Source organism: Pantherophis guttatus, chromosome 4, assembly GCF_059756535.1.
Source record: "Pantherophis guttatus breed Tessera chromosome 4, ASM5975653v1, whole genome shotgun sequence".
Taxonomy (NCBI): domain Eukaryota; kingdom Metazoa; phylum Chordata; class Lepidosauria; order Squamata; family Colubridae; genus Pantherophis; species Pantherophis guttatus.
This window is the reverse complement of record NC_142066.1, coordinates 125,550,584-125,574,396: the sequence shown is the minus strand read 5'-3', so window position 1 is coordinate 125,574,396 and position 23,813 is coordinate 125,550,584. Positions and strand designations below refer to the sequence as shown.

The following is a 23,813-nucleotide window of genomic DNA, read 5'->3' as shown; positions in this document are numbered from 1 at the left end:
GGTACAATCAAAATAAGAAAGTATTATTTCAAATTATGCTTGATCATTTCACAGCCAGAAAATTTTGCCCCCACCCCCACCCCCCACACACTCAAGGAATCTTTTTACATCCAGGGATTGATGGGCAAATGCTCATTTGTATACTCCACTGGCATTGGGGCCATCTGAAATAATAAACTCACTAAATGAAGAGAACATTCTTTTGACTATTTAAATAGTTTCAACTTAAATAAAAGCTCTTTTGTATTCACAAATCAAATTTCAACTCTGAAATTCATGAATGTGTAAAGCTGAGGCTTGCTCTGTGACTATTCTGGCCTTATGCCGCTTTGAGTCAGAAAGAGCTCTTGAATGTGAGAGCAAAGATGTGTCTCAGCAGGGAACTTCAAATTAGAGGCCTGCTGTCAGCGTTCAAGGACTTGTATGGGGTAGAGAAGCAGAGGTGGGAAAGATTTGAATAATCAAAGGCAATAGATAACTATTTTTAGCTCCATGCTGCCATGACTCTGATCCAAAGGGATCAATTCCATAGAAGTCTGCATTTCTCTTTTCTTGCAAAAGCAATCCACTATACAAACAACAGCTTCCAAAACTGGAGTAATCTTTCCAGTTCTAATGAAATGTGAGAAAGAGGAGAGGAAAGGGGGATTTATCAGGATGGGCACAGAGACATTTAAATAATCAAAGGGGTCCAACCAGAATCAGCCCTATGTCTCCAGTATTTGGGATACAACATCTAGTCAATATAGCTGAAAGATTGGACATCTGTAGTCCAACGTATCTATAGTTACAATACATAAAAAGCAAATTATAAAAAATGATAATTCCATTATTACAATAGCATTCAGATCCTTAATTCTTTTTTTTTTTAAAAGAAATATAAGCCATAATGCTTTGCCAAAAATACTAACTGGGAGTTTTATTGAATGCACAAATATACATTGCCCAAACAGAAAAAACTCACAGAGCTGATATAGATATTCTGATAATCAAATAGAATGCAAATGATTTCCCTAGTTTTATTCTTCCAAAACTTACAAATGGATAAACTAGAAGAATACTTTTCAGTACATAAAGAGAAATATTGGTTATATTGCTGCTAATGTCCAAGTTGATTTACTCTCCAGATTAATTTTCTTAATAGGTGTTATTAGATAAAATGCATCACTTAAATAGAAGGATTTTATGCATTAATAAATCTATATAGACTAATAAAGGTAAGCAAACGAAACCAAACCAAACCTGCCGTTATTGCTGCTAAGCTGAATAAGCATTATAAAAATACTTTTCTAGGCCCTATTCTACATCAAAAGCTGTGGATCATATGGAATAAATCTAAAAAATATTTTTTCTTCTGTCCAACGGTCTATGGAGATTCTCAGTCATCCAGGTCATGGTTGTTCCAAAGGTGCTTTTTTTTTCAAGAGGCAACTGGACTTTCTGTTTTCTCCTTGAAGAAGTTTTGCTTTTCATCCAAGAAGCTTCTTCAGCTCATCTGTCTTATTCTTTCATTGAGAAGTTGGAGCTGTGCTTTCTGCAGGATGTTCTCTGCTCTGTGTCCCTTTACTGTTGAACATAGATACAGGCTGCTGGGGATGAGTCTGTGTTGTTTGCATCTCAAACTGAAGTGCAAATAGTTCCTTTAGCCTGCAATTTTTCTAAAATCCCTTCATACTTCCACACCATTCAAAGGGTGTCATCCCAAAGTGCATAGCTAAATGTCTATGGAGATTCTTAGTTATCCAGGTCACGGTTTTCCCAAAGCTGCTTTTTCCAAGAGTCAACTGGACTTTCTGGTTCTTCTTTGAAGATGTTTCACTTCTCATCCAAGAAGCTTCTTCAGTTCTTGGATGAGAAGCTTCTAAGATGAGAAGTAAAACGTCTTCAAAGAAAAACCAGAAAGTCCAATTGCCTCCTGAAAAAGCACCTTTGGGAATCTTAGGTATGTTTGTTACATTGAGTTATGGTATTTATAATAATAATAATAAAGGTTGGATATAAATAAACAAACAGTTAACTTCCAAGCTCAGGCATAAAATGCAAATGACTAGCTGTCTGCAAGGAATATAAATCCTTCCCCACCATCCAATCAGAGCTGAAAAAGCTTCTTGGATGAGAAGTGAAACGTCTTCAAAGAAAAACCAGAAAGACCAGTTCCCTCTTGAAAAAAAGCATTGTCTGTCTAACATTCATTAAATTCTTAACAGTTGGCGCCCCATCTTGTTGTTGTCCCATATAATAGAAAAGTTCTAGCATTGTAGAACAACAGTCAGAAGCGTGCATATTGTTTTGACTCCCATGCTGAAAAGAAACATTAGTAACTTTTCTTACTGCAATACCAGCAGTAGCAGTAACAGCAGCAATAGGAATAATTATATGAACTTAAATCTTTTTCATCTCCCAATATTTATTGACTAGACCAATGTCATGGTTGCCTGAAATGGGAATGGGGCAAGAAAGCAACCTTTAATCAATCCAAAGCTGAGCAAACAGTTGATCAAGATAGCTTGCATGATTCTTTATTGGCCCTATCTTACTGATTTAAATCCCCCCTCCCACTTTTGTGGTTTTTTTTTTACTTTTCTCCCATCTTAGAGTTTAAGTGTCACAAGTTTCTATTGGTTTTTGCAGCAACCATCTAACATGTTTACCCTGTTGAAAACATTCTCAGTATGTTTCTCCTGGAAACTTCTACTCTTTAGCTACCTTCTTAAATAAGTGAGCAAAAATATTGCTTGTTCTGCTCTCCGTGATAAATCAAGCAGGGGAAATCAGTGTTCCAATGCACCTCACTTATGGAGAGCGTATATTGATTCTAGAAGCATCAAAACTCTCTATTTCTACTTTATAGACTGATTGCAACCCACCTAGCACTTGTCAGAAGTGAGAAACAGAATGAGTGCCTTCTTATGTTCTCTGTTAATTATAGCTAGAATTGCTTCTGAAACTGATGAAAAAGTTTGCATTATAGGAGAACTGTAATACAATAATTCTAATAAAATCTACTGTACTCTCAACAAGTCTGTTTACAAGTCATGCTTAGATAACAAAATTTTATAAGAATTGTCACATTGTAGGATTCAGGCAAAATTGTTTAGAGAACTGTGGTAGAAACTCATATAGTTTAATGGTAATATTGTTAACATACAAGTTATAGATTATGAGGAAGTATTGTCATGTAATTTGAATGTCCCAATATTAAATAAACTACTGTTCAAGATCAACAAATAGAATGATTTCTAAAATATTGTAGGTTTCTTTTTTACAATATAAAGATAAAATTTAAAAACTTACACTTTCCATGATTCTTCAATCATGTAAATTAAAGTCAACATATCTCCATATTTGCCCTATAGTTCCCAGTTAATTAATAAGTTTCCTTTCTTTGAATTACACACACGAACTAGGATAACTCATACTGGTAGTAGTGACGACATAATCTTGACTGGTTTTCATTTCATTATGACATCACAATATCTTTTTGCCTCATTGGTTACCTGACTACCAATATTCTTTTGATTCCATGAGCTTTTTATGCTTGTCTAAATTTATGAAAAGTTATGGCATCCTCACATATATTATGTGAAAATCCACATACTGATTGGCTCAGACTACTCACAGGATTTGGGTTACATTTGAACTCATTTTTGAAGTAATTTTTGTATGAAAGCATCCCTGAAAACTGTTTTATATTACTCTTTGTCTGAACTGGCTTATTTCTCAGTTATGCTGTGATACACAACATTATTTTAAAAAATGTTTTCCGAAATAACCATAGTAAACATATTGAAATTAATCTACTATGAATAATTTAATTCCTGGTGAGGTTTTTTTTTTTTTTTTTTGATAAATATGATTAATCTGGGTTCAATCAAGTTCATTTAACTCAGTAACCTGTTTTCTGTGATTATTCACTAATGTAAAAGATTCAGTAACTTGAAGGGGGGCATTGGTGCATCAAATAGGATTTTACGAATAAATATTCTCATGATGCAAGTTTTTCCCAGAACAGTTTCTCGAAAGAAGCACTATGTTCAATTCCTCCCCTCACCCTCATAAAAATGGCAATACAATGTGCTGCCACAAATTGACTTTTTCCCAATTGAATTTAATTTTACTTGATTAGTGTAATATTAATCTCTTGGTTCATTTCATTTTTGCATGAATTATTAAATAATAAATAAATAAATAATTTTATTTCTATACCGCCCTTCTCCCGAAGGACTCAGGGCGGTGTACAGCCAATTTAAAAACACAACACACAACAATAATTAAAAATTAAAATAATTACATAGATTTGGCCGATTTAAAACCCCAAACATTTAAAATACCCCAATTAAAATTATTAAGTTGATAGCCCTGCCTGGCGGAACAACAGGGTCTTCAGTGCGCAACGAAACACTCGGAGGTCGGAGATCTTGCGTATTTCCGGGGGCAGTTCATTCCACAGGGCTGGGGCTCCCACAGAAAAGGCCCTCGCCCTGGGTGTCGCCAGCCGACATAACTTGGCTGATGGCACCCTGAGGAGACCCTCTCTGTGGGAGCGGACTGGTCGGTGGGAGGCTATTGGTGGCAGAAGACGGTCTCGAAGGTACCCGGGTCCTATGCCATGGAGCGCTTTAAAGGTGGTAACCAACACCTTGAATCGCACCCGGAAGACCACTGGGAGCCAGTGCAGCTCGCGCAGGAGGGGTGTCACGCGGGCACAACGAGTTGCGCCCATAACCACCCGCGCGGCCGCATTCTGGACCAGTTGGAGCCTCCGAGTGCTCTTCAAGGGGAGCCCCATGTAGAGAGCATTACAATAGTCCAGCCGGGAGGTGACAAGGGCATGAGTGACCGTGCGCAAGGCGTCCCGGTCCAGAAAGGGCTGCAACTGGCGGATCAGGCGAACCTGATAAAAGGCCCCCCTGGCCACGGCCGTCATATGCTCTTCTAAAGACAGCCGTGCATCCAGGAGGACACCCAGATTGCGAGCCCTCTCTGTGGGGGGCAAAGATTCACCCCCAATAGTCAGCGATGGCACCTGCTGACTATATCGGGACGCCGGCAGCCACAGCCACTCGGTCTTGGACGGGTTGAGTCTGAGCCTGTTCCTCCCCATCCAGACCCGCACGGCCTCCAGGCAGTGAGACATCACATCAAGGGCATCGTTGGGGTGGTCTGGGGTGGAGATGTACAGCTGAGTATCATCAGCGTACAGATGACACTTCACCCCAAAACCACGGATGATCTCACCCAGTGGCTTCACATAAATGTTGAACAGAAGGGGCGAGAGGACCGACCCTTGTGGCACTCCCCATGCGAGATGCCTCGAGGTCGACCTCTGCCCCCCTGCCAACACGAACTGCGAGCGGTCGGAGAGGAAGGAGGAGAACCACCGCAGAACGGTGCCCCCTATTCCTAACCCTCTTAACCGCCGCAGCATGATACCATGGTCGATGGTATCAAAAGCCGCTGAGAGATCTAATAGGACTAGGACAGAGGAGCAACCCCTGTCCCGAGCCCTCCAGAGATCATCCACCAACGCGACCAATGCCGTTTCTGTGCTGTGCCCCTGCCTGAAGCCCGACTGGCACGGGTCTAGATAGATAGCTTCATCCAGGTGCCCGGGCAGTTGTCGTGCCACCACACTCTCAACAACCTTCGCCACAAAACGAAGGTTGGAGACCGGACGGTAGTTAGCTAATTCAGCCGGGTTAAAGCAAGCATCCAATAAACACTTATTCAGCTTGTTATTTGGAGTTAGTCTTCTCCCATCTATAGAGGGAGATGTGAGATTCTTAAAAACCATCATAGTTAGATTTGTTGCTCAATATGTGTATACAGAAACCCAGTGAATTGTTTGGCTCAAACTATATGTAGGAATGTGCCTTTGCTTTCTCTGGTTGGAATATCAGATTGGACCCTGTTAAAATTTTAAGTAGTATATCCAAGTGATGCCTTGGAATATCGTCATTATTACCAGTAGCAATTTAAGATGAAGGAAATAAAGAAATTATATAGTTATATATTTTAAACATAAAGTATAATTTCTCTAACGAAAAACTTCAATCAATATGCTAAACATACTTAACTGTCTCCTACAATGATTAAAATAGTAAGTATTAGACAAATCAATAATAAAAGGCATGTTTGCAGAGATGCAGAATGTGTGGCCTCTAGGTGTCATACTTGACCACATTCAGGTCATCAAATTCAATAGGTTCTGTGGTTATTTTGTATCCAGTAGAATATTATTGATTGAAGATTCAAGCATTTCAATTTTAACTTCATCAGTTAGAGATAAAGGGATTTTTTTCTTGCAGAGTTAGAACAATTCTAATAAATGTTATCCATGCTAATATATTAAAAATAGATGGTGGATTTCTCCCAATATTTTCTTCCTTTGAGCACAGACAGACCAAGCCAAAGATCATAGAATAGTGACAAGAAAATTTAATGATTTATGTATGGACCACATTGGGGACGGGGGGGGGGGGGTTTCTACTTATCTTTATTACCAGTTTGCAATGGGATTACGCATGCGCAGATCGCTTCTGATGACGTCAGGGTCAGTGGGTGGAGCCTCCTGCCGGTTTTACAACCAGTTCTATAGAACCGGTCCAAACCAGGGGCAACCCACCACTGGACCACATCAACAAGACACCCTTAAAACTCTCTTGTGACTGCATTTTAGGGAAACAGCAAATTCTAACAAGTAAAAATTTTAAAAGGTCATGTCATTCTTCTCCTCACTAGTTCAAATGAGATTCTGGAACACAATCTCACATTGTTTACTATTAAATGGCATCTGATTGTATACTTGGAATCAAAAATCTCTTGCCAATCTTCTTCAAGGGCCATTCTCTATAAGGGCTAGTCCATATTTCTCATGATCCCCAGCATGAATAATGGGGTCTGTAATACAAGATAATTGGAATGAATTTGATTGGAGAAAGAAAATCTGCTGCTGGAAAATATACTGTCACCACTATTATATAATCAATCATTTCTATCACTGCTTTGTCTCTTGGGATTCCTTGAGTTTTCAGGTTTTCCCAAGTCCCTTCTATCTGCCTCAATGCCAGCACCTTCAAACTCTCTTTAACCTTCCCACCTTGTATTCTCATTTCCTATTTCAAACTTTGAAAATCCTCTTTCTGTTTTTTCACAGGATGGTTATTGTCTGCTTTTATTAGAGATAGGACATTGTCTAAATCTAGTGATGATGGGAAAACCCTTGCTGACTTTTTTGCAAGAAACAGGAAAAAAAATGATATATGGTTTGGAGGATTAGAATAAAAATACTTGATTACAGAGAAAATGTAAATAATGTTGAAATCGTAAAATAAAAGGTTATTTTGCATTTATATTTTAACTCCTGTAAAAGTAAACCAGAAGTCACATCTCTATAATTCTTTTATTTGGTTTCTGCACTTTTGTTCTTTTCAGCTTCCCTTCATTTTCATTTTCCATTCTAAATATTAGTTGTTAGTTTTTATTCTGTATTAACATTATAATAAAATGTAACACATGGAGTGAGCCAAGAACAGCTTGCAAAACTTTGCAAAACTCCTACTTGGAAGGATTTGTACAACTCCAAACTACATATGACTTTTCCCCTTTTTTTCTGCACATCATCAGAGCAATGACTTTCCATCTTATTTTTTCTCTCCTTCCTATAGGAAGAAGAATGCAGGGCCCAATTACAATGCATGCATGTGTTGGGGGGGTGCATTCATTACAATATACCAAATACTGAAATCTGTACAGGTCATCCTTGTTGAAATACCATTCATTCAGCAATCATGCTAGTTATGCTGAAAATGGACATTTCTAATGGGTTGATAGTAGTGGCTTTGACATTGTAGGAAGTTTTCAGATATGAAAGATAACCTTGGTTGGGAAATGTTTTTGATTGTTTTCTAGAGATCATAAATTCATTCCCTTTGATGCCATTCAGTGAAATGATGAAACTTCTCCACTGCAGAAATGGTATGACTGAAAGGATGATGAATGCTCATTATAATCATAACACAACTCAAATAATACTTGAATGTGCTGAGCAGCAAATGCAGATCCTGCTGGCCTTAACACTGCCAATTAGTTAAGAAAATGAATAGCAAAAGAAAGAGAAATAAATATAAATGGTTACACTGACAATTTGTCATGGGCACTAATGTAGAAATTAACTCGGAAAATATACTAGAGAAGACTTCAGATTTTTATCAAAGTACAACTATAAATGAAAGTTAAAACCACTTCTTTGGGACATTTTGACAGGAGTACTATCCTGTCCTTTGCTGTTTCAAGAAGCTTCTTTAGATATAGTCAGAATATTTTAACCTAAAGAGAAGTATCACATTTTCTGCTTAATCTCTTCTGTTTTATATATCCACTACCCAGTTGCTTGATCATTTCAGAACTATCCCCTAATCCCTCATATCCTAAAATATCCTAGGATAGTAGGAGATTACATAGGAATGCAAGTCAAAGTAGGCAGGAAAATGGTAAGAGAATACCTATTGACTTTAGATGAGTTCAGATTGCCAAAATCAGATGGATTACAACCCAGAGTTCTGAAGGAACTGACAGATGTGATCTCAGGACCACTAAACTATATTTTTCAAAGGTCTTGGGGCCCTGAGGAAATATCAGAAGACTAGAAAAGAACTAATGTGGTTTCCATCTACAAAAAGGAGGAAAAGGGGGATCCAGGAAACTACAGACCAAGCAGCCTGACACCACTATCTGGGAAGATCTTGGAAAAAGATAATCAAGTAGTGCATTTGTGAGCAACTGGAAATGAACAAGGAAATTAATACATCTTAGCATGGGTTTGTCAAAAGTAATTATGCCAGACAAATCATATTAATTTCTTTGAAAAAGTGACTAAATTAGTGGCTAAGGGAAATGCTGTAGAATTACTTTACTCTGACTTCAGTTAAGGCATTTGACAAAATGCCTACTAGTTGTAAGATAGAGCAATGTGTGATAGTGAGTATCACCAAATGGATTCACAAGTGGCTGACCAACCACAGTCAGTAGACCAACCTCAATGGAACTACCTCTAATTGGGTACCTCAAGCTTCTGTTTTAGGCCAGTACTCTTCAACTTCTTCATGAGGGAATAGAAGGAGAACACATCCAATTTTTAGATAACACAAAGCTTGAGGGGAATAGCAAACATTTTAGGTGATAAACTCAAGATTCAGAAGGACCTTGCCAGACCTGAACACTAGGCCCTATCTAACAAAATTGAATTCAGTGATAAGGAAAATAAGGTCCTTCACACAGGCCAGAAAAAACAAATGCAAAAATATACAGTAGAATAGGTATTAACTGGCTCAATAGTATTAACTATGAGTGAGAACTAGGTGTCCCAGTAGACAACCTTAAGCCAGCAGTATGCTACATCTGCTAAAAAAGCTAATGTAGTGCTCCATTTCATTGACAGAAGGATAGTTTCAAGATCACATGAAGTATCATTTATACTGCACTGCCAAGACCACATTTGGAGTACTGCATTCAGTTCTGGTCACCACAATACAAAAAAGCATGTTGAGACCCTAGAACGAGTGCAGAGAAGAGCAACAAAGATGATATCACTAAACTATATGATAAACGATTGAGGGAACTAAGTATGTCTAGTCTAACAAAGAGAAGACATAGGGGTCATATGAAAGCAATCTCCCAGTACTTGAGGGGCTGTCACAGAGAAGACTTATTTCTTCAAAGTACCTGAAGGCAAGACAAGAAGTAACATGTGGAAGATCATTAAAGAGAGATCCAGCCTAGGACTAAGGAGACATTTCCTGACAGTTGATGATGACATTATCTATTCAATTGAGTCTGACTCTTAGCAATTCTATCAGTGAAGGCTCCCCACATCTTGAAATATTTCTTTGAATTTTTCTATGCTCTGTGCCAATTCTGATAAGTGATTTCCAGTCACTGTATTCTTTGACAGCCTGATTTCCTTTTACATTAATTCTTCTGAACAAAATTGCTTTTCCTGACAGTTAGAACAATTAATCAGTGGAATGGAAAGTTTTGGATGCTCCCTCACTAGAAGTTTTCAAGATGAGACTGGATAGCCATTTGGTATAGAATTTCCTGCCATGGGCAGGGGGTTGGACTAGAAGACCCCAAAGTCCCTTCAAACCCTCCCACATTCTATGTTTCTCTCACACAAAATCTTTCACAATTTTTTTCGTTTAAATATATCAATTGAATTATTGTAAGAAATAAAGAATGCATTTCAATTCAAAACACGTGTATTGTTTTCCACAATACAATACAGTATTTAACTTTTGCTGAAGACTACACTTGTAATCTTATAATCTATGTAATCTATGAACTGCATGCCAAGAATCACAGGATCATGGGGTATATTTTTATATATGGAAAAATAACAGTGTTCTCCTTCAAGTGGTTATGCATCTCCTAGGCTTGAAGGGTAAAATCCAAAAATGGTCTCCAAATACCAACCCTATAGAATTACACATAGCTCTATTTTTTCTAACATACACAATAATGAAATGGGAAAAGGAAAAAATTGGGGATCCAGCATAAATAGCTGGGATAGAAATTCAAGCCCCCCAAATCTCCCAACTCTCTGCCATGCCTTCTATCCAGCCCATTACCTAACAACATGAATAAAACTGGGAAAACTAAAACAGGACAAGAGGGTAGAAAGAAGGCAGCAAGTTACCACTTTTTACTGCAGTCCTTTCTATTGATGTCCTAGAACATCCAAGAAATGTCAGACTCCAAGGTCAGAACCCTCCTGCAAATAAAGAAAAGTGTGAATAGATTACTATATTTTTTTTAAAAAATCACATTCATGATATATACTTTGTTTTGTAGCTTGTGGTAGATGAACTCCTTGTATATATACAGGCTTTGTTTTACTTGATGTTGTGTTGTAATTTGATACTGCCAGTGCAAGTTAAGAATAATTAGAATTGCTAGACACTCACACATAGATGCACAAATACCTTTGTCACAAAATTCATTATGCAATTTCCAAAATCCTGAATTTTTATATGGTTTTATACCTTCATTTACCTAATGATTACAGCAAGCTATGTACTGCCTGGTGATGACCTTGCCTTTGCCTCCTTAATTGTTGCCCTCTGCCTTAGAAAAAGGTTACAGAGTGAGCCAAAGTGAAAAAGGAGAAGCAACATTTCTATTTCTGCTTATCACTTTCTTTCCTATATTCCTGCTCCTAGTTGACAAAGGAAGAACAGCCATAGGAAGAGGATGTAGCAAAATAGACTCTCATATTAGGAATACTGGGGGGGCCTCTGGTCCTGTTCCTTATCAACATCTGCTATAGTAGCAAGAACAATCATTTAAATATGAGCTAGCAGTGTTCTACAGCTGCCAAAAAAACCAACAGAGTTCTAGGTTGCATAAACAGAGGGATAGAATCAAGATCACATGAAATGTTAATACCACTTTATAATGCCTTAGTAAGGTAACACTTGGAATACTGCATCCATTTTTGATCGCCACGATGTAAAAAAGATGTTGAGACTCTAGAAAGAGTGCAGAGAAGAGCAACAAAGGTGATTAGGGGACTGGAGGCTAAAACATACAAAAGAATGATTGCTGTAATTGGGTATGTCTAGTTTGATGAAAAGAAGGAATAGGGGTGACATGATGGTACTGTTCCAATATCTCAGGAGCTACCACAAAGAAGAGAGTCAAGCTATTCTCCAAAGCACATGAGGGCAGGACAAAAAGCAATGGGTGGAAACTAATCCAGGAAAGAAGCAATCTAGAACTAAGGAGAAATTTCCTGACAGTTAGAACAATTAACCAGTGGAACAACTTGCCTCCAGAAGTTGTGAATGCTTCAACACTAGAAGTTTTTAAGAAGAGATTGGATAACCATTTGTCTGAAATGGTATAGGGTTTCTTGCCTGAGCAGGAGATTGGAGTAGAAGGCCTCCAAGTCCCTTTCAACCCTTTGTTCTGTTCTGTTCTGTTCTGTTCTATTCTATTGTAAGGTAACAATTTTTCCTTCAAAATAAGAGTGTCCATGTTTAGCAGGAGGTTTCAGATGTCTTCACATCTGAAGATGTATTATTTTTATCTCTCCAATTTCAGAGATTTTTAAAACATGTCAAGAAAAAAAATGACAGAAGGAACAAAACCAGCCTCTTTTTTATCTTGTCTGCTTATTAATTTGCAGCTTCATGAAAATCTTTCCATCAGGTCTGCTTAGAAACTAAGTACAAGTATCATAGCTTGGAGCAAACCAAATTTACCAAATATTTCATGAGCTTTCAACAGTGAAGGAAATGCAAAGGGCATGGAGGTTGGTTGTGATTAGTAAAATTAAAGCAAATCTATGTTATATGGAATAAATCATTTATCAAATCTAGTTTAAAATACCAGTGCTTCATGAAAAGGATTCATTTTTAATAATTAAGTATTAGTATAATAAAATGCTGTCCAATCTTGTCTACTACTTCATGTAGTTTTCAATGAATTTTAAATTTTAAATTTCTCATGTCTACTATGCATTAATTACACTTGCCTTATAAAAATTAAAGTGGGTATGACACAGTTGGGAAATCACTCCTATAGAAATACATAAAATTCTATTCTTTATTCACATTGAGAATCAGGACCATGAACAGCTGTCATTTCAAAAAATGTTCATTTAATTGTGCTATTGCTTAAGCTACATAGAAATGTCCTTAAAAGTGGATGAACCAGAATATTATAGTACTGGCACACATTATTTTTTCAGGATTCTGCATCCTTTAAATGAAACTTTGCATGTGGCTTAATGGGAATCCTTAAAAAAATCCTATTGTCATACTGAAAATGCTATTGTGCTACTCTTATAACAAGACAACCATGTTTTGTTCTGAAGCATTTACCAAAGGTCCAGGATTAAAAAGTAGTCAGGATCAAATCAGACACCCGTTTCTCTGTTCTGAGACATTTTCCACATGTCAATTATTCCAAACATATCTCTGAGTCTCCTTGCTATGCTAATCAACCTTGCATTCTCACTTCCTTTGAATCTTTCCACCTTGTTCCCTTATTCATTCAGCTTTCTTTTCTATTCAGAAGGATTCTTGAAAACTCCACCACATAAATCTCCAGTGAGTTCCCGATCTGAGTTGCTTTAGATATCTTAACTTTGTATGGCCTGAAGCTACATAATACAGCAGTCACACTAAAGTTAAGCAAATCTAAATCTAGACACTGCTTAAATGAAAAACATTTAGGAATGCAATACACTGCCTTCTGTTGCATATAATAAATTTGAGAATGGGCGTTGGTCTTACCTGATACGCCTCTTCTCTGACTGGCGCCCACGGCAGTCATGCCTGGGTATTGACACGACTGTAGACCAATAGGACCGAGTCCACTGGAACTTTTAGCACCGCCCCTTCCTGCTGTATTCCAGTTTTGAGGCGAGGCTGTCCAGCGGACTAAAGTGTCTGTAAGATAAAGCAGAAGGTAAAAGAATTCCCACCCAGCGAACCCAGGGACGGCCGGAACGGGTGGGGCTGACTGCCGTGGGCGCCAGTCAGAGAAGAGGTGTATCAGGTAAGACCAACGCCCATTCTCCTACAGGGCGCCCACGGCAGTCATGCCTGGGACATACCAAAGCCTGATGTCTCCTAGGGAGGGAGAGGCCGGACCTGCTGTAGAACTCTCCTGCCAAAGGCCGCGTCCGCTGACGCATAGACATCCAGACGGTAGTGCCGGATGAAAGGAGACACAGACGACCACGTAGCGGCCCGGCAGATCTCCTCCAGAGGCGCTTGAGTGGACCAGGCAGCGGAGGTGGAAGCGCTCCTGGTTGAATGTGCCGTGATGTTAGCTGGCACCTGCAGGGACTGCGCTTCATAGGCCAGTGCAATGGTAGCTCTGAGCCACCGCCCTATAGTAACTGAAGAGACACGGGAACCCATAGTCGAAGGCTGGAAGGATAGAAAAAGAGCTTCTGACCGTCGGAAGGATGCAGTACGGGCAACATAAATCTTGAGGGCCCGGTGGACGTCCAGCTTGTGCCAAAGGAACTCCTGGCGATGACGGGGAGAAGGGCAGAAGTTCGGAAGCGAGAGCTCCTGTGACCTGTGGAAGATGGTGTTAATCTTCGGGACGAATGCCGGGTCCAGACGAAGAACCACCCTGTCCGTGTGAAAAATGCAGAGGTCAGAGCGCACGGACAGGGCAGCAAGCTCTGAAATACGCCGTGCAGAAGTCACAGCAACGAGGAACGCCACCTTAAACGAGAGGAACTTGAGACCAACGTCCCGTAAGGGTTCGAACGGTGGACCGGTTAGGGCGGATAAGACCTTGTTTAGGTCCCACGATGGAAAACGGTGAACCGTAGGAGGACGGAGATTGGTCGCACCCCTCAAAAAGGATCTGATGAGCGGATCATTGGTAATGGGTGTGTTTGATGAGCAGGAAAGAATCGATGACAAAGCGGCAACCTGCCTCCTGAGCGTATTAGGGGCAAGACCGGCAGCAAACCCCTGCTGAAGGAAGCCCAGAAGATGAGGCACCGAAGCGTCGGTAGGCGAAATGCCTTTTCCACGACACCAGGCGGAGAACACTCGCCAAGTGGATTCATAAATTCGGAGCGTAGAAGGACGGCGAGCTGCCTGGATGATGGGGATCGCATCCGGAGGAACATGAGCTTTGGTTAGGAGGAGCCGCTCAGCCGCCATGCGGTCAGTTGGAAGGCCTGAGGATTCGGGTGGAGGAGAGGACCTTGATGGAGGGAGATCCTGTCGTCCGGGATCCTCCAGTGGGGAGCAACCGACAGGGCCAAGAGGTCGGCAAACCAGGGATGCCGGGGCCAGTGTGGAGCCAGTAGGAGGAGCTCGGCCCGCTCCGCCACCATTTTCCGAAGAACCCTGGAGATAATGGGTAGAGGGGGAAAGGCATAGAGAAGAGGTTCGTGGGGCCAGGGACTCAGGAGGGCATCCATCGCTTCCGCTCCCGGAGAAGGGAATCGGGCAAAGAAGCGGGGTAACTGGCGGTTGCTGGATGTTGCGAACAGGTCCACAGAGGGACGACCATACCGAGAACACAGTTCCTCGAACAGGAGAGGGTGAAGACTCCACTCGGCTGGATCGATGAGGGAGCGGCTGAGAGAGTCCGCTGTGGAGTTCGCGGACCCCGAAATGTGTTCGGCCCGCAGAGATGACAGATGGGTCTCCGCCCAAAGACCCAATCGGAGAGCCTCTCGCATCAGGGCCCTGGAGCGAGTCCCGCCCTGACGGTTGACATGGGCCTTGGCCGAGACATTGTCCGTGAGAACAAGGACGTCCCGGCCAAGAACAAGAGGCTTGAAACTGAGGAGGGCCAGGTAAATGGCCCTCAATTCCAGGACGTTGATGCTCTGGGTCCGTTCCGTGTCGGACCAGAGACCCTGAGCCAAATGTGAGTCCAGGTGTGCCCCCCAGCCCGAGAGGCTGGCATCTGTGGTGAGAGTCGTCCAACGCTGATCCCCGAACGAAGAGCCCTGGGATACGGCTGACGATGTCCACCAGGTCAGAGAGTCTCGAACCGCCGGAGGCAGGACAATCTTGGATGTCGAAGTGCTGGTCCGACGCCGTTGGTAAGGGAACAGCAGCCACTGCAGCTCCCTGCTGTGGAGGCGAGACCAGGGCACGATGCCGTAAGCGGAGACCATCTTGCCTAAGAGGCTAGAGAGGTCTAATAGAGAGGCGGAGCCCCGCCTGTGTATCTTGGAGGCTAGGTCAGAAAGACTCGACTGGCGCTCCTGTGATAGGAAAACTCGAAGGGTAGCAGAATTAATGATAGCCCCCAGGTGCTGGAGACATGTAGTCGGAGACAGATGGCTTTTGTCCCAGTTAATGGAGAAGCCATGCAGTCGCAAAACGGACACCACCCGGTCCAGATCAATCTGGGCCCGGTCTAGGGAACGGGAAAGTATAAGAATATCATCTAAATAAAAGAGTGTCCGAATAGGAATAGAACTAATGTGGGCGATAAGGGCTGCCATGACCTTAGTAAATGCCCTAGGGGCAGAGGAAAGGCCAAAGGGCAGAGCCGTATACTGGAAATGTTGGCCATTGTAGGAAAACCTAAGAAATTTACGGTGGGGAGGGTAAATCGGGATGTGGAGATAGGCTTCCGTTAGGTCAATGGAGGACATAAGGTCCCCTCGCCTAATGCAGAGCAGAATGGTTTGGAGTGACTGCATTTTAAAACGGCGATACTTGACGTGCCGATTAAGAGATTTTAAATCAAGGATAGCCCTCCAACCACCCGAGGACTTGGGGACCAGGAATAATCGGGAATAGAAACCCCTGCCCCGTTCTGGATAGGGCACAGGTTGAATTGCCCTGATGGCTAAGAGATGTTGAATAGCCTGGTTGACTCTGGTCCTCTTTATAGGATCAAGAGAGACTGGGCAGGGGAGATAGTGGTTAGGAGGGCAGGATTGAAATTCAAGTCTAAGGCCAAATCGTACTGTATCTCTCACCCAAATATCAGATACAGATGAATCCCACTGGTCACAAAATTTGGATAAACGACCCCCAATCATAGAATCAGACTGCTCGTTAGCGGGAACGTCTGAAGGGGCGACCCCTCCCCCCCGAAAGGAGGATTTAGGCGGAAAACGGGATCCCTGTCTGACCTGGTGTCCGAAGTGCTGGGAAGTTCTGGAAGGGAGGGAGCGGGGAGAGCGGTGCTGAGAGAAGTTGGAGTCGGAGCCCCGAAAGGAGGAAGGACGAAAGGAGCCCTGGGAGCGAAAATCAGAGCGCCGGGTTATGGAAGGAAGGATCTTCCTGTGGTCCTTCGTTTCGATCAACAAAGGTTCCAGCGGAGCACCGAATAACCTGTCAGCCGAATAGGGAGAAGAGGCCAGCCGCCACTTGTTTCTTGCATCCGCTTGCCAATTCCGGAGCCAAAGGAGACGGCGTGATGTAATAGACGTACCAATGGCCTTGGCTGAAAATCGAGAGGCGGTGAGAGTGGCATCCGCTGAGAATTCCGTTGCCGCAAGGATCTTAATAATGTCCTGGTGGGAACGATGGTCGGAGGCAGGAATGCGGTCCTGAAGCTGGCGCAACCACAAAATGGCCGCGCGATTAAAGAAAGATGCCGCTGAAGAGGCTTGGATAGACCAAGCGGAGGCTTGATGGCCTTTGATAAGGGACCTCTCAGCTTTCTTCTCTTCAGGTCGCAGATAATCCTCTGGAGGTCCCGTTGGGGGAGCCGAAGTGGACAATGCTATGATGGGAGAGTCCACAGTTGGAACCTGCAAGAGGTTGGAAAACTCAGGTGCCAAATTGTAGAACTTCCTATCCAAGTTGTTGGGGATAGGACCAGTGCTGGGAGAAGACCATTGGCGTTTCAGGACTTCTGAAAATAACTTTGGAGCCGGGATGATGTCTGAATGTACCTTGGGCTCCTGGAACAAGGCAGAAGAAGGATCAGTCTGGTCAGATGGATTGACTGAAGAAGGGGTATCGAGCCCTAGGCGGGTAGTTGTCTTAGCCTTGTGAAGGAGGGAGCGAAACATGTGTGGTTTGAAGAGCCCCACAAATGCTGGCTGATCAGGCTCAAGGTCTTCGTCCTCAGAAAGGTCCTGCTCAGGCAACTCCCCCTCCTCTGAAAGCGAGTCTTGGCTCGCGGAATTATGGTCAAAGACATCAACAGCTGACTCCTCGCGAGAAGAGCGATGATGGGAACTTGTGGCCACCTGTCTGGTATCAGAAGCCGCAACAACAGGCTGACATTGTTGGATGCCCTGGGCAATCCCCTGGCGGATGGCTTCGGTGATGAGGCCAGCTAGGGATCCCTGCAGATCCAGGGGCAATTGAGTTGCCTGCAGGAGGTTGCTGGGTTGGGAGGATGCAGAGCTGGAAGTTCCCCGTATGGTCTGACTGGATGAAGGCCCCATCTGATCCTGAACCTGGATCTCCTCTGGAGGGGGCGGGAACACTGAATCCACATCAGCCCCACAGGATGAATCTCCCTGGATAGATTTGTCCGGAGACAAGGCCCGAGGAGAACAGGCTGGAGCAGCTGGATTTTGAGATGGCTGGTTCTTTGCTGCTTGAGAACTGGCCCTGTCAAAGGCCTTCTCTATTGCCTTTTGGCGCCTGACTTCGTCCCTGGAGGGGGCAGAGCTTTTTGGGCGGGATGCGCGATCAGAAGAAGGAGCCCTGACCTTAGATCTGTGGCTAGTTGAGGGGCCTTCACCAGGGTCATCGTGATGGTGACGTTTCCCCTTGGCCTTGGAACGAACTGAAGTATCAGCCATCTTGAAGCCGAGGGTCTAAATTGGCGCCAAATTGCCTCAGAAGTTAAGATTAATAGCCCCGTTCCTCGCTAGCCGTCCGGCTTGCGCGCGAGGGATTTGAATTCGGCGCGTAACTCCAGAAGCGCCGATCAGCTGGGATTCGGATGGCCGGCTCGAATTCCGCCGAAATTAGGGGCTATGCTGCCGTCGAGGCGCAAAGGAGCTGGGCGCTAAAAAGGGCGCGAAGGGAAAGGCGCGAATTGGCTTGGCGCCAATGAATCGCTCACCGCGTCCCTCAGAAGATCGCCGGCTCCAGGGGCAAGGCAAAAGCGGCGCTGCGCCCGTCAGCTGTAAAGCGGGTCTTCAGGAACAGCAATCCACGCTCTATCTGGCGAATGGGGGCTGCGACGTGGCGGAGCAAGATAAAACGAGCTCGTGCGCGCGCTGAAGGAATGGAAGCTGCCAGCCGGCAGTCCTAGCCGCTCAGAAGCCCAGCGATCAAAGCAGGTCTTCCCTCTTCTATTCTATATAATTAAGGTTGTTTTTTTTTTTTTGTTAAGAAGTTATCAAAGCACTAAGGAGAAATTACAGACACGACTGTCCAAGTACAGACCGAGTCGAAAAACTGGAATACAGCAGGAAGGGGCGGTGCTAAAAGTTCCAGTGGACTCGGTCCTATTGGTCTACAGTCGTGTCAATACCCAGGCATGACTGCCGTGGGCGCCCTGTAGGAGAAATTCTAATATTAGTATATAACGTAAGAGAGAGACATAATCCTAATTACCAATATATCATTTTACCAAATTTATTCAATTTTATACTCAAATTCAAGTTTTTCCTAGATCATTTCTCTCAAGTACACAAGTTTTGAAATATGCAGAACCAAATAAATTACTGATAGCATAAGAGTCCAATAATTTCACCAGCATTACTTACATTGTCCAGAATTGTACTAACAAGTGGGTGACATCAAATTTGGGAGAGGTTTCAGAATAGAATAGAATAACAGAGTTGGAAGGGACCTTGGAGGTCTTTTAGTCCAATGCGCTGCTTAGGCAGGAAACCCTATACCATTTCAGACAAATGATTGTCCAGTCTCTTCTTAAAAACTTCCAGTGTTGGAGCATTCACAACTTCTGGAGGCAAGTTGTTCCATTGATTAATTGTTCTGTCAGGAAATTTCTCCTTAGTTCTAGGTTGCTCTCTCCTTGATTAGTTTCCACCCATTGCTTCTTATCCTGCCTTCAGGTGCTTCAGAGAATAGCTTGACTCCCTTTTCTTTGTGGCAACCCCTGAGATATCGGAACACTTTTATCATGTCACCCCTAGTCCTTCTTTTCATCAAACTAGCCATAACCAATTCCAGCAACCTTTCTTTATATGTTTTAGCCTCAGTCCCCTAATCATCTTTGTTGCCCTTCTCTGCACTCTTTCTAGAGTCTCTTTCTAGAATGGTTTAAAAATTGAAGATGATAGCAAACTCCTGTAAGACTTTGAATATCCATTTTGCCTCTTTACTCTGCAAATACTAAAATCTGCTCCCACTCCCAAGACAACTCTGTCCTGTCCACTGTATGGGCAAAAAAATGAACTTTCTGCACCCCTGGATTATAAGAAATAAAAAAGCACAAAAGCAATCGAAGGATAAAATCTACCAACATTCCTAGCCTGTGAAAAACACTAGTATGGTAATAGTTTTATTTGGAATTTTATTATTTATAGAGCCTACAGGCACCCTAGATATGCAATTAGATGACACCCAATGTTCAGATCCAGCACACAGAAGTCAGGTGCCATTCATGTCCCTTGGGTTTAACACCTTTGGAATATATTCAATTCATGGTTGTTCTGGAGAGTGGATTTTCAAGGAAAAGTAGTAAAGGAAAACTGTTTTATTTATTGTATTTTCACTATCCTTTTGCTTCAAGAAATAGTGTTTGTCTAATCAGCCATTTCATCTTCACAACAATCTTAAAATACAGGATAGCTAGGTGTAACAGACATGTTCACAGTCATCCAATGAGTTTGGGGCTGAAAGTGCCAGGAGCCTAGATCTCTTTGACCATAATTTATTGATCAAAATATTAATTACATCATAATCAGCATAATTCTATCCTTTTGAGAGAGAAATGTGTTTAAAAAACTCAGAATATTAATTGGAATTGTTTTCTAGAAATAAAATGAATGAAAACTATTTATATTTGCAATTCAAATTAGCTTTCAGTGTATATGTAAAATATTTCTGCTGACATTTACTGCACAGAATCAATGTAAAGTTACTATAATTATTTACTATAGTAAGACTTTTGAAAATGGACTTGAAATTACTGTTTGGATCCACCTGCGGGCCTTTACAGTCTGACTGCAGCTGAGAAGATGAAACAGCAGGGAAACCCATTCAGGCTGATCCAATTTAGATATGTTAATTTTATCTTATGTGCTTGAAAGAAACATCATGGCACAGCATAATTTGCACCTTGAGTTCTAAGAAATAATATTTCTAATCTAATAAAAACATGCCTCTATTGTTCATTATCATACTTACTAGCTTTAATCTAAACTACTGCTCACTTGCAAACTTCATCCTTCAGACTCTATCATAAAAAATAGGGAGACCTTTCCAGAACTATAACTGATTACTATAGAACAAATTAAAACTAATGTATTCACAACCATTTAACAAATACATGATCACCCATAGAAGATCACAGAATACCTGCATCCATAGCTTCTTGGAAAGCAACTGCATGAAATCATGACCAGAAGTGGAAGTACAATGCTGTTGATTTCTCTCACTGCCTTTTGATACCATCAAAACTAGTTTCTTAGTAAGGTGACTATCTAGGAATGGAGTAGGAAGCCCTGATTTTCAGCAGTTCTTTTCCAAACTATGAAATCTTACTCAGTCCCAAATGTCAAATTATGGGGTCCTTTAGTGATCTATTTTGTCACACTTGCTTTACAAACACATTGAGTGGATTCATCAGAGGAGTCTGAGTTTGGTATTATCTTTCCTTCTCATGAAAATAGAGAAAGTATGGGACTCAGGTAATTCTGAAAAAGGAGGTATAGAACTTTGATGTCTTGCTAGATTTAATTATTAGTCAAGGACAAAATGGTCTCTCCAACCCAGAGTACATTTAGCAAGCTGCTACTGGTACGTCAGCTGCAGACAGAAATAGCATTATTGTATGGACAGTAGCCCATGCTCTGATAACCTTTCAAGTTAAACTATTTCAGTGTTCTTTATATGAGTCTAAAGATGGTACAGAAGCTGAAAGTAGTACAGAAGGCAACGATGAAGTTATAATCTGGAACATTTTTAGAGCCCATGAGATAGTAAATGAATTCTACTGTATTTTACTAATCAGACCTAAGATCTTGTAATGATATTCAAGGTTCTACATCAGGGGTATCAAACTCTAGGCCCACAGGCCGGATGTGCCATATGCTGACCACGCCCACCCCCGGTTTAGAGAAGGGGGAAAAGTTGTGATACATCATGTGACGATATGTCATTGCAAGTTTAACACTCCTGTTCTAGATAGATAAGAATGTCTGTATTGGAGAACATTCTCCTCAGTAGGTACCTGCCTGCATATTAGGATCTCCTCAGCATCCCATATTTGAGGGAGGTGTTTTGTGGGGATGTAAAAGAAGATGTGCTTTGTTGGAGCATCCTCTGCTTTGAAACGTTTCCTTTCTGGAGGCTGGGCTGATATCAAAAGCATTTGTTTTTCAGTGGTAAAGATCTGTTGTTTTCCCTCTGCGTTCAAAGCTTAACCACAGCCTGGCTATATCCTAATGGCATTGCTAAAAATCTGTGACTTTCCATTATTATATTTTGGTTAGATTTTTAATATACTGCTTAATTTTATCTTATGTTTACAAAAGTAGAGGGCTATAAACATTTCAATTAATTAACTAAAATAACTCCCTCTTGAGATTCAGGGACTGAGATATAAAATATTTCAAACTATCTCTTTATGGTCATATTTAATTATTAATTAAATAATAATACATGTTTATTTTTCACAACTTTAAATTCAATTCATAGTAGTGCTGGTTGTCATCTTTAAAGCTCTGCATAGCATGGGGCCAGGTTACCTGAAAAACTACCTTTCTCTGTAAGTATCTGCTCATTCCATCAAATTAAGTAAGGTGGGTGCCTTTCAGGTCCCTTCCCTTAAAGGTTGACATCCAAAGGGGCTGAAAGTGCACTTTCTCAAGAGAAGGTTCTGCCCTTGAAATCCAGCAGATTTCTCTAGCCTTCTGGCAGGCCTTTAAAAGCTGGCTATTCTCCAAGCATTGAGTGAGGCTAGAGTCCAGTGCTTGTTGTGTTACTGGAGAGTGTTTATTTGGAGTACTTGGCTAGTTTTTTGTGGGGGGGATGTTGGGTTTTTTATTGCTCCTTAAATGCTTTTATTGTTGTGAGCTGCACAGAATTATGGAACACAAAACTACACGTTTCCTAACTGTATAAATAAATCTTCCAAAGATGGCAGGAGTACAGTATAAGGCTAGAGCATATGCTTTACATGATAAAAGCTATAGATTCAATCTCTGCCACCTCTAAGTAGGACTAGAAAAATGTCCATCTAAAAAAATACTACCAGTCACTTTAAACAAACAAAAAGTAGATAGATCAATCCTCTCTATCAATATGATAGCTATTAGCAAGGGATTTCATTCCATCTCCTTTTATCATCATCACAAGATTGAAATAAAACCAAAACAACAGAGCTGGCTCAAGATCAATTTCTAAGCTTTATTTGCAGTCATCTGGGCACCAATCTTTGAAGGGAAAGTAGGCCATAAATTATACATCAATAAAAAAAAAAGTTAGGTCTGCTTCTAATTCCTAACTGAAAATACTGTACATGAACTACACATGTGACAAAATAAAGAAATGTGAGAATAACCTAAAACATAATTCTATTTTCATGATTCCCAAAGTCTGCATACGTTTACTTTTGCCAGGACATATGTTACAAACAAGTATTTCTGTTTTACCACAATGTAATTACTTCAAATAAATAATTGATTACTAATACAATATATGTTCTGCCTATCTATGTTAACAATATATTATATTTTACATTCAAGAAATTTAAGAAAATATATTTTAAAAAATAATTGTTACAAATTAAAACAATTTCCATTTTTAATAGAGATTACTCAATATATAGTTTCAGTAGCAGAGGATATATGGAACTCTGAGTTGAATTGGGATTTCTAAATCCCAATTTATTTCTTGATCATGGTGAGATAACACCAAGAATTTAGCAGATAAAAGACCTATAAGAGTCCTGTTCCAAAAAAAAAAAGATCTATTAAGTTGAATATTCTTAGATACATGAGAATGATATGGTAGACCATTAGCAGTAGTTCACATAGTTGCAAAATTATATTGATGCATATAATGAGCAATCTCAATTAATAATGGCAATTGTATCTGTATCTACTCTTATTCGCCACATTCCCCTTGCTTCCAAAGGCCCTATGCAAACCCAAAAGAAAATGTAACTTTGTCACAATCTAATCAGTTATTAAAATTCAATAA

The 23,813-nt window shown here is 41.3% G+C and overlaps 1 protein-coding gene across 8 annotated transcripts in view; it reads right to left on the bottom strand.

The window, feature by feature from the left end:
* Positions 1–23,813, bottom strand: part of THSD7A (thrombospondin type 1 domain containing 7A) — a 308,047-nt gene that overhangs the window by 237,059 nt on the left and 47,175 nt on the right. For 3 of the 8 annotated variants that reach the window (XM_060685655.2, XM_060685657.2, XM_060685656.2), the window contains exon 2: positions 10,697–10,771. The exons of 2 other annotated variants lie outside the window; for them this stretch is intronic. The gene's annotated coding sequence lies outside the window, so the exon portion shown is untranslated. Of the gene's footprint in view, positions 1–3,294; positions 3,465–10,696; positions 10,772–23,813 lie in introns of those variants that run through there. 3 more of the 8 variants (XM_060685654.2, XM_087892733.1, XM_087892731.1) reach the window with 2 other exon arrangements.